We start from the raw sequence: 9,075 nt of genomic DNA, 5'->3' as shown, positions 1-9,075 counted from the left end.
GGAGGGGAGGGGTTGTGCATGGGGCCTCTCACTTCCCGCCTTCAGTGGGAGGTGTGTCTAGGCCCCCGCTTCACTGGGGAGTCCCGGTGCGTGTCACGACCGCAGCCAGCCTATCCAGCTGGCTGGGGGGGGGGTGTGTGGCTTGCCGCAGTTAAGTGGCCAGAAGTTCTCCCTTCTGCTCCCAGCTTTCACAGATCTCCTGCCCTCCCGCCCTTGCTTCTTGCATTTGTCACCTGACCTTACTATGGACTTCAGTTGGTCACCTGCTGAAGTGGCCTGGTAGGAATTTTTCCTCTTGGCAAATTGGCACTGGCCGTTTGGTTTTTCACCTGCCTCTTAGCAAATCGTCACAACTTTGTAAGGTTTGGCGATTAGACATTGGAAAAGCTTGGTTTATGGGAGGGAAGGTTGTGGCCATCACCTACCCCTCCAGTTGAAAGGTATTCAGTTAAAGGAATCTGGGGGTCATGGTTCCTGTCCGAAGCCCAGGTAGTGGCTAGGGCCATGGCATGACCTTTCTGGTGACCCTGGGGGAGCTCCAAGTTGATGTACATCAATAGGACTCCCCCTACAGGTGGTTAACCCTTGTGGGACTTCCTGTATGGTGGGCAGGAGTCAGATATAGTCGGTTTGGCTCCAATGCCTAAAGCCAATAACACTCACATTCTGTAACCAATAAAAGTTGTGGCTTCCTTTTTCACCCATTAACCTAAAATACTGGTGTCCACATGTTTTATTCACCAAAGGAGGGGGTGTGGGGCCTTGATGTACAATCTCTCTCTCTCTCTCTGAAAATAAAGTAAGAAAGCAGTGATTAGTATCAAGTGCCTCCCACCCCCAAATATCCAGATCTTGGCAGTGCAAAATACTGAGATACCAGTAGAGAGCCAGTGTGGTGTAGTGGTTAAGAGCGGTAGACTCGTAATCTGGGGAACCGGGTTCGCGTCTCCGCTCCTCCACATGCAGCTGCTGGGTGACCTTGGGCCAGTCACACTTCTTTGAAGTCTCTCAGCCTCACTCACCTCACAGAGTGTTTGTTGTGGGGGAGGAAGGGAAAGGAGAATGTTAGCCGCTTTGAGACTCCTTTGGGTAGTGATAAAGTGGGATATCAAATCCAAACTCTTCTTCTTCTAGAAAAGAAAAGAAGAACAAGTCATGCCATATGTTTCTGCAAAAACATTTAAGTAATTATTTCCCTGCCATTATTATGCAACTAAAGTCCACTGGGAACATTTTAACAATCTGCTATAGGGATGGCCACCACAAAAAAGTCATAGAGGTATTTCATTGTCCAGCTACCATGATTCAAGTACTGCGTCCTGTGTGCCTCTATGGAGAAAAGACTATAGACTGCATATGCATCAATTCGGGAACAACTTTTTTCAGGCCATTTCTCAGCATACTTGTTGTTCCCCTCTGCAGAGAATGCTCTGTTTTTGTGTGCCTTAAATAATTCTCATGAGACCTAAAACCTTTATAAATGAGCAAATAGCATTTTATTTTTATTTTTCTAGCTCTCCCCCCTGCTTCCCTGTCCTGGCAACAGTAACCCTATCTATAAATACACCAGACTGTCAACCCACTCAGTTTTCAAGTATATGGCAAATATATAAACAAGAGGTCTGAACTTTTTGTTGAGCTTCTGATTAACTGAGTGCTTGTTACCACACCCCCACACCCCCTATTTCTTAAATACCTTTCTTGCTATATTGATATTTGTAACAGTTTGCCATCAGCTCTTGAAATCTGCCTACTGGTCTCTGGCTCCAACTCTTGAATCGCATAATATTATGCATTTGAAGCAGACATATTGCCTATAGAGATGGGGGATAAATTCAGATTGGCTATCATTTCATTGTGAACTGACCTAATTCACACTTTCCAAAATAATATATGAGCTGAAATGTATTTTGCAATGGAATACTCCAACCTACTTATAGGTACACAAATGCATCTATGAGTAGGGAGTGTGCATAAAATGCACATATTCATGAAAACAACATGCAAACATGGATCATAATTGGGGAAACTGTTTGCAAAAATGTATATATTAGGCAGAATTGCATTTTAAAATGTGGCTATTGAGAGAAATGCATGGAATATACTGTTGATTTTTCATGCACTTTTTTTTTTAAAAAAAATCACAAACTGATGTGGCAATCAGGAGACCTTAATTTAAGAGAGAAACTGATTTTAATGAAGTCATTCATCCCTACATTTTGAGGGTTCTCTGTTTTGATCTTTCTATCTATCTACAGTATCCTTCCTTCCTTCCTTCCTTCCTTCCTTCCTTCCTTCCTTCCTTCCTTCCTTCCTTCCTTCCCACACACACGTGTGACTGGTGGCTCCTGGACCCAGTGTGGCAGCCTGTAGCAAAGCAGATCACACAACCAAGTTTTTCTGGCTTTCTTCCTATCCTCCTCCCTCGCAATGATGTGGACACAAAAACATTGCAGTTGTGTAAATCCTTAGCAACTCACTAAACTGAAGTGTCTACCCTTGGTTTAGGAGGGATCCATGCTCTCACAATTTCTAGTGTGGGTTAATGTCACAATAACCATACATTACTTAGAAGTAAGGCCCACTAAAATTCAGGGGATGGCACCCAGTTAGGTCTGGAGGCTGAATCGGCTAGTCTTAAAGGTGCCACACAGAGCTGTTAACAAGTTCTGCCTAAACTTTCAGCCCCTTGGAAAAAAGATTACTCCCTCAACTTATTTAGTGTTATGCCTTCTTTCCAGAATGTGGAGGGATATTAAATGGACTAGGGTGTAGAAAACTTGGGTGACCTTGGGCTATTCACTGTTACCCTATGTTTTCTCATGGTTGTGAGGATAAAGAGTGTAAGAGGAGACTCATGAATGACATGAAAGGAAACCAGTCTCTGCTTGGGAAAACTGTGATATCTCATGTGGGAATTCCCTATGGGTATTCCAAATACCCCTTGTTTGTGTTACAATACAGTATATGAGAGGAACCCCCTGACTCACACAACTGTATGGTTAACACAGCCCCAATAATGAGTGGCTTGTGGCCTGTTCTCTCTTCTCCCTCTCCCTGTCCCATTTTCCATACCTTTCCTGGGTTAAAAACTGTTATAAAGAAAGATGTAACCATATTTGACTGTTGAGTGAAGTCTGGAAGAATTGCTTGTTGACATTTAAGGAAATAAGCAATTCCCTCGGTGGCCTCTGGTTTAAGTATGTGTCTTGCAGATTTAAGAACAGGCTTAGCTGCATCTTTGGAGCCATGGGACATCTGAAGTGTGCTTACTGTGGATAAGGAGGTTTTACTTACAAGCGTTACTCCTTCCTTCTGCTTCACTCAATCTCTCAGCCATTTCCTGGAATCTGGAACACCCCTCCCCGCAAATCTGCAATTTATGTGCCTGATCGCCTCTTCAGGACAGGAAATGGCTCTAAAATGTTTCAGCAATGGTCACATCAAAGGTTACAGAAAGTTGTGCCTATCAAGTTTTAAATACAAGATATTTTATTTTATTTTATTTTTGCAGTAAAATGTGCAAGCTCAGTGAGAAAAGACCCAAGTTCGAAAATGTCTTTCTTTTCATCCAAGTTCTGAACTCTAATTGAAGCTTAGACATAGCTCTGCAAAAGCCCCATTATACACACAATTTCTAGTTTTTAGTGGTTCTGGAAGTTTTGTTCTATGCCTTTCAGGCTCTCAAGCTGATTTGGGAGGGATGCAAAATCATCACAGATGATGCTAGTATCCCCAAACAACTAGGCCACCCCAGTCCAACCACAGAGGCTGCTAACACCCAAATGGTAGTGTTCTCCATAATCTCAAAGCATAATTTCAAGCAGGAGTTTTCACAGATGTTGTTTATCACTGTCTCGCCTTTTGTAGTTAAATCTTTATGAGTTTGTTTTTAATCTGTATTTTTATTACTACTTATCATGTTGCATAAGCTGCCCCAGGGAAGCTATTCATGTATTTATTTTAAAACCATTTGTGTACTACCATTTATCAAAATAGATTCCAGCACCCCAAATTTGGGACATCATTTCTGAGAAAGCCCTCTCCTTTGTGGCTGCGTAACACACTTCCATTAATGAAGGCACTTGGAGTAGGGCCTCAATAGAAGACGTTCAGATATTGGTGGGTTTGTATAGGTATTTGCTTCCCATTTTTTTAGGGATTTAAAGGTAAGTTGGATCTGGAAACAAATAAACATCCAGTGCAATTATTTCAAGATTGATATAATGTGATCTGATCTAGCTGTTCCAGTTAAAGTTCTGGCAGGCAAATCTTTCACTAATTGAAACTTCCAAGTCACCTTTACCCTTTCTTTTTTTTTAATGGCAGGATATATATTCCTAAATTGAATGAATAAATAACAAGACAAGGTAGAGCAGGCCTGCTATTCACCGCTGGGAATTCAAGGTCATTTCTTAAGTAAGGATGCAGGAGAAATTCAATTCAGTATGCATTTAAAGCCAATTCTATCAAATTCAAATTTTCCAAAATAATATGTGAACCGGAAAATGGCTATCCTGTGAAATTTGCACTTTTCTGAATTTTGCAATGCAATTCTTCAACCAAGCAACATTTACAAAAATGCATATGTTTGGGGAGAGTGTACATAAAAATGAAGGCTTTGATGAAAATAACATGCGGAAATGCATTGTGTTAGGGGAAATTGCTTGCAGAAAATGTGTACCTTAGTCAAAACTGCAAATTAATGTGTCTTTATTAGAAGAAATTCACACTATGTCAGGGACCATGCTGAGGAGGGCTGCACTGAGGAATAATAGTGGGAGCCTCCTGATCCTCCTGATCCCGAATCTTCCTAGGAGCAGGAGGACGGTATAGGTTTGGAACAGTGGTTTGCAAAGGGGTATAGTTCAGAAGGCAGAAGCTGGGAAACACAGGATGGGGAACAGCTAGCAGAAGAAACACTAGAAGAGAGAGTTAACAGATTCACAGCTTCTGGACAGCATTCACCCCCATTCTCCAAAGAACAGAGAGTTCAGAAAGTGTCAGAACAGAAAGTGCAGAAGGTACAAACTCAGATTACAAAACATAGGAATGACGTAAATTAATAGGGACGAAGAGGAGAGTGACCCTTAACTGGGAGCACCGCCATTTCTAGGTAGATGTGTTCTTTATCTCTCACTGTGATTATTAAAGACATCTTACTGGTAAGACGTTTCTTTTGTTTGATTTTCTTATCTACTGCCATGGGGGAGGAAGCTGATTCTCCGAAGCCTGACACACTAAAACATTGGTAAATTTTCATGTCGTATATGTGTGTGTGTGTATTGCAGACTGTCGCAAAATGTAAGGAAATAAATCTAAGACTGGAAAAATGAGATAATCGATATTGACCAATACTTTCATCCCTACCCATAACCAACACCAATGCAAACATGTAAAGTTCTTTTAGCTAAGGGATGGAGAACCTCGGACCCAGATACCAAATTTAATTTCTGCCCTGGTCTCTTAGCCTGGCCTTTGGGACTCTCCCATACTGTGCCTACTCCCTAGGCCATGCTGTTCACCAGCCTTGCTCTGCATCCTATTCAAGAGCATTTGCTTGGCTGGGACGTATCCTTGAATTGTGTTCATACCTCCTGCTTTGTGTGTGTTTGTGTGTAGAAATTTATTAAGTGTGATTGGAACGTAGCTTATTGTATGGCTATTGTATCTTTTGCTTTGCTGACTTAAATTTCAGTCACCGTTTAGAAAAAATGAACGACTTTTAAAGACTGAATTCAGTGGATCGGTTTTCAAGCTGTCTGAGACCACATTTTCTAAGGTTAGTGCAAAACTCCAGGAAACAAGGAAGGAAAACAAAACAAAGCACCTTTTTGTCATTCTGCACACTCAGCAATGGACATTTTGCCAAATATTCCGGTATCTTACCCTGTGGCTAAGCAGAAAATAGCTCTGGCTACCCAATGTATATTGCTGCACCATTAAGTTTTGTGACTTACTGAATGAATACCATCCTGAGGCAGTAGCATAATGTATGCTAGGGCTGCTTTCTCGCTCCCGCTTCGATTATCTGCACTAGTTCAAGTAGCAAGTAATGTCGCCTCTGTTAGATTTCATTTATGACACCAGTTCAAACGACACTTAATGGCAAGCTTTTATTTCGCTGGGCAAAATGCTCCAGCTGAAGCCTTGTTAAAAACAACAACAGACTGCTGTCGTTCTTGAGAGCAAAATATTTGTCTGTGCTGTTTGCCGCCAACTAATTAACAAACGACTTGAAATTCTCAGCCTTGGAAATGTTCATGTTTATCATTCAGACTCTAAAGTGCTGGCTCTCTTCATTTATTGTAGTAGCAGTGCTGACATGACTCCCCAACCCCTCCTCCCAAGCCACAAAACAATTTCAAGCAAAAGGCTTAATTGGGAAGAACACAAAGACACGCTCTTTACCATCAGGGCTACTCCAGTCAAATCAAGCTCCAGAGCAGCAGTCACAAACAAAAATAATTAGACTTAGAAGTTCCCAAAACAGTAATTGAAAATTGTCAAGAGCAGGGATGGGAAAATCTGTCAAATTTGGTCTCACTTAGTTTCCCACGCGTAAGTTCATGTATCCTCATTTCCACATCAGTTTTTTAGCATAAATTGCTTTGCAAAAATATTATTATTATTATTCATTAAATTTGTATAGCACCCTATACCCGCAGGTCCCAGTTTTTACAAGAACTGTCCCCATATATAACTCAATTTTGTATGTTATATTCACCATTATACACCTTTTAAGGCTTACTTTACCCTTCTGTATAAATGTTTGAACATATTACTTGGCTGTAGAACTGCATTGCAAGATTCAGAGGATGTCTGTGTTTGAGGGTGCACATTGTTTTACAGAATGAAAATTAAAGAGATTTGCCTTTAGATGTGAACTGAATCTATTCCTGCCCCCATCCCTACTCAAGAGTGGATCCCCGCCTCCATAGAGGAACTGTGTTGATGTACAAGAGGATTTTTTAAAAAAACAAGGTGTAGGTTATTTTTCTGTACCTGTTTATTGAATTACCAAGCCTTTTGTATAAAAGCAGTAGCATTTTATGCTATTGAGAAAGAACTTGTTGGAGCATTAATTACCCAGCAGGGCTTTAAACATTTCCCTACATTGGAAAGGAGTGAAAAAATAGCATACTGGTATAAAAACAGAGAGACTTGTGGAACCTTACAGACTTCCTTTGTATGATTTATCAAGGCATAAGCTTTAGCGGCTAGACCCCACCTTCAATGCATGAAGTATTATTCTCAGCAGGTATACACAAAGAGGGGTGGGAATCATAAATGGGATAGACAGGTAGGTAGGTAGGTAGGTAGGTAGGTAGGTAGGTAGATACCTGTCTTTCTATTATATCTGCCAACTGCAGATAACACTTCATGCATTTGACAAAGTAGATCCTAGCTCCATTAAAGCTTATGCCATAATCAATCAATCAATCAATCAATCAATCAAAGGTGACACTAGCCTCTGTTCTTTTTCTTGCAACAGATTCACATTGCTGCTATGGAATTTGCTGCTGGTAAGAATTGCTCAGGGATGGAACACCTGTTAAAGCTGTCATACAGGTGTTGTTGTTCTCAAGATAACCAATTCCTCTCCTGCCCAGTTCTGGAAGCACTTAACATGCAGAACTGTGCCATGATGCAGTGGGTCTCCACACCCCCTCCAGTGACCACTGGAAAAATGGGTGTGGAACAGTGCTATTTTTCTAGAATGCCTCCCTTGTTCTCTTATAATGGCAATAGAATCCACCTGAGAGGTGCTGGAACTGAGATACGGATGACAAAAAGGCCTGGTGTCACATTTACAATTATGATATGATGGCAGAGCACAATATGTGGTTTTGACTTATGACCAGAATGAGGGTCAGAAGGCTCAGCATTCCTATGGCAAGTATATAATGTGTTTTGGCCCTGAGCGATTCAGATGTGTAATTGGTTTAGAAATACTATGTGTAGTGGCTATTCTACATTGCAAAATAGCTATGGAAACTGGATCTCTGAACCATGCCGACAGTTTTCAACACCCCACAGCTATTCCCCTTCCTGAAAATAATCAGGACCACTCACATGAATAGCTTATTGCTCAGTTAGCCAGCATGGTATTCTCCATATGCTGTAAGTTCCCATCATTCAGCCCAAACACTGAGGGCCAGCTCTGAGGGCCTTCTGGTGGTTCCCTCACTGTGAGAAGCAAAGTTACAGGGAATCACACAGAGGGCCTTCTCGGTAGTGGTGCCCTCCCTGTGGAACACCCTCTTATCAGATGTCAGGGAGATAAAGAACTACATAACTTTTAGAAGGCATCTGAAGGCAGCTTCATTGTATCAGGAAGTTTTAAATGTTTGATGTTTTACTATGTTTTATATATGCTGTAAACTGCCCAGGGAGGCTGGGAAAACCCATCCAGATGGGCGGGGTATAGATAATAAAATTATTATTATTATTATTATTATTATTATTATTATTATTATTAATAATAATAATAATAATTGGTGGTGCTGGTTGTGACTGATGGGAGCTGGAGTTCAAAAACATCCAGATGGCACCATGTTGGCTGCTCCCACTTATTTATTTTATTTAATAAAATTTATATACCACTTTGTTTTAAAAGAAACCTCAACATACTACATAACATCTATGTAGTGCCATATTCAAGCAGCCACTGGTCCACTGTTAGAATGTGGAGTTGGGCCTCAGGACTGATTCAGTTGTGCCTGAGATGGTATACCGTACTTGTGTCCACCAATGCTGTCATTGATAGACGTATTTCAAGATTGCTGGAATACTGTGTAATAACTTGCAGTCTTTCCCAAACAGCTTCTCATCTTCCAAACTTGGAGTTTCGCTGAAATACAATGCTCTCTCATATAAAATAAAATTCCATCAAACTAATTGGGGTTTATTTCCAGACAAGCAAGCATAGGATTTCAAACTTGAAATGTTCCTGTTCTGTTTGAACAAATGAAAGAAAATATGCAATTTACAAAGCCATGGGTTAAACCACAGGGCCTAGGACTTGCCGATCAAAATGTCAGTGGTTCGAATCCCCGCAACAGGATGAGCTCC

The sequence above is a fragment of the Podarcis melisellensis genome (genome assembly GCF_964234715.1).
Source record: "Podarcis melisellensis genome assembly, chromosome: 17".
Lineage (NCBI taxonomy): Eukaryota > Metazoa > Chordata > Lepidosauria > Squamata > Lacertidae > Podarcis > Podarcis melisellensis.
This window is presented reverse-complemented; position numbering follows the sequence as displayed.